The 3,068-nt window shown below is 35.0% G+C and overlaps 1 pseudogene; it reads left to right on the top strand.

The window, feature by feature from the left end:
* The window catches only part of LOC102442263, a 6,719-nt pseudogene extending 4,040 nt beyond the window's left edge, over window positions 1-2,679 (top strand).
* The last annotated feature ends 389 nt before the right edge of the window (window positions 2,680-3,068 follow it).

Here is a 3,068-nt window from a genome sequence, read left to right as displayed (position 1 = left end):
GGGTTAAAGCCTTTTCTACTGTGCATCCGCTTTCTGTTTGTTTCGTTATTCTACGGGTCTCTTTTTTTCATGTACATTAGACCAAATTTGCTTAAAGGAGGAGACAAAAATATACCAGCTGCTATTTTGTTTACAATAGTAGTTCTATTACTTAATCCTTTTATTTATAGCCTGAGAAATAAGAAAATAACAAGTGGCTTGAGAAAAATTCTGAGGAAAAAAGGATCTCAAGGAAGCATAATGACAAGTGCAGAAAAAAACTTCCAGGTGGAATTGCACAGAGAAAATGCACAAATGCTATCTAATAATAGACAAACACGGTAATTGACCGTACCTTTGCTACGCTTCCCATTGGCTAATCAGGGCGATATGCAAATTAACTGCCAACAAAGATGGCGGTTAATTTGCATGCGTAGCGCAATGCTGGGAGGCGGGAGGCGAAAGGGGAAGGACGGAAGAAGCCGCCTGCTGCTGACGGTGATTGGAAACCCAGGTGGCAGGCAAGAGCTGGGTGGCAGGGCAAAGGCGCTAAGGAGTAACTGTGCTAAATCTTAACTAAAAAATAACAAAAAATGAGAATCAAACTGAATTCATTCAAGAAACAACTTAGTATGTTGCCAAGCTCATAGAATGGGTCAGCATCAGGGATTTATCAGAATCCAGAAGAACACTAAAACGAGGAGAAAAAATAAAATAATTGTCAGACCAAAAAAAAAAAAAAAAGAAAAGAAAAAGAAATAAAAACAACAATCTCGGAGCATGAACACTCCAAAATTGAGGGTTTACTATACTTGTGATTTTAACCCGTCTAACTACAAAACCTACACTCTTGATTATTGCATGAAAACTCACAAAAGATCATCCAGGATTGCACAGAAGTGTTTTGCTCATGCATTGCAGAACAGCAAAGTACTTTTTAAAATTTATCTTTATTGTTGAAAGTATTACAGATGTCCCCCATTGCCCCCCTCCTCCTCACTTGCACCCCCTCCCTAGGCCTTCACTGCACTATTGTCTGTTTCCATGGGTTATGCATATATGCATATAAATTCTTTGGTTAATCTCTTCCTGTTCACCCCCCGCCCCCCTTTCCCTCTAAGAATGGTAAATCTGTTACATGTTTCCATGTCTCAGGGTCTATTTTGTTTTTCAGTTTATTTGTTCATTAGATTCCACATATAAATGAGATCATATGATATTTATCTTTCTCTGACTGGCTTATTCCGCTTAGCACAGTGGTCGGCAAACTCATTAGTCAACAGAGCCAAATATCAACAGTACAACGATTGAAATTTCTTTTGAGAGCCAAATTTTTTAAACTTAAACTATATAGGTAGGTACATTGTTATTAGCTTAATTAGGGTACTCCTAAACTGGCCTTTGCTAAAAATGTCCTCAATCTGATTGAGGTACGTTCGCTGAGGTCAACCCCTTCCAACTCTCCCATCCACACTCGTTTTGTATACTTGTTTCGTCTATCTCTTTTCGTTCATCCTCTCTATATGTCCAAACCATCTCAACATACCTTTCTCAATCCTCGACACTACATCTTCTTTCACTCCACAACATTCCCTAAAATTAACTTAATAAACTTTACTTAGAGTTTTAAGTCTTAGTTAAACTATAGGTACGTTGAATAAAACTTGGTATCATACTTAATAATGATATTATTTATTGATAAAAGTAAATTCCTTACAATTTACCTTACAATATCCATAAAATTAAATCATGACAATGACTGACAAACACTAATGTGAACAATGGCCTTGCATCTCCTTGGAAAGTTTGGGTAAGTCAGGTTTGTATGTTGTTGCCCAAACGTGGTATTTTGTGGAAGAGCCACATTCAAGGGGCCAAAGAGCTGCATGCGGCTCGTGAGCCGTGGTTTGCTGACCACTGGCTTAGCATAATCCTCTCCAGGTCCCTCCATGTTGTCTCAAAGGGTAGGAGATCCTTATTTTTTTTTTTTACTGCAGCATAGTATTCATTGTGTAAATGTATCACATCTTTTTTATCCACTCATCTACTAATGGGCACTTGGGCAGCACAGTACTTTTTAAAAAAATTAATTTCTAAGATTTAAAAATCAGGAGAATATTTATAAAAGCAAGTTTTAAGTTCTCTTAACAAGTAGGGAGATCTGACAACAATTAGGTGTTGTTTTTTAATGCCACCTGCCTGGCCCCTCTGAGCATTTAAATATGTAAACTTATGTGACAAAATACTGCTTCTCATCATTTTTCATTATTTCAAGTCAGTTGCAGTAAAAACATTTACTAAGTTGCTATTATAAACTAAAAAATACGCTGATTTGAAAAATGTCTTACTGTCGCAGCTCACCTTTTATAGTGAAAATACTAAGCAATAAAAGAAATGACCAAAATAGCCCAGAAGAGGTAAATAAATTTAGTTTTTAAAAGGAAAATCTTATACAGTAGACAGTTGACTATTGAATGTCAGTGTTTTAAAAAACAGTATTAAAAAGCTATTTTGGTTTTACTGGGAAAGAGGTTTAGGTATGAACTTCATAGAAATATGGTGGGACAATAGTTAATACAATTTATCGTAAACAAATATTGTTATCATTTTATTAACTGTGAACTTACTATTTTACCCAGCTTAAAGTATCTTCATCTCTTTGTATTATAATTTTATGTTTTGTTTTTCTTAGTGATTTAATTCAATCCCAGGAGACAGAGAACAAAACTAGTTAGTCCTGTTTACAGTATTAACAGAAAAGGCAATTCTTTTTCCATACAGGAACAAAAGCCAAATTCTAATGTGGGAAAGAGTGTATTATCAAATTAATATGTTAGTTTAGAAGAAATGCATCATTATATAATGATATTACTTACAGATATTTTTCCTTTAATACTTCCTTTAGAAGATAAGGATAAAAGAAGATGTTTGAAATAAAGGAAAATTGACCAAGATAAAAATGTAAAACTTTCTATGAAGAGAAAAGAACTTCTGGGAATTTGTTTTTTAAAAATGGGATATATGCACCTGAGTTGAACTAGTTCCTCATAAACCAGAGAGGGAATGTGAGAAAAGAACCCTCTTTGGTT

This window comes from Myotis lucifugus, unplaced genomic scaffold (assembly GCF_000147115.1).
Source record: "Myotis lucifugus unplaced genomic scaffold, Myoluc2.0 scaffold_140, whole genome shotgun sequence".
Lineage (NCBI taxonomy): Eukaryota > Metazoa > Chordata > Mammalia > Chiroptera > Vespertilionidae > Myotis > Myotis lucifugus.
This window is presented reverse-complemented; position numbering and strand designations above follow the sequence as displayed.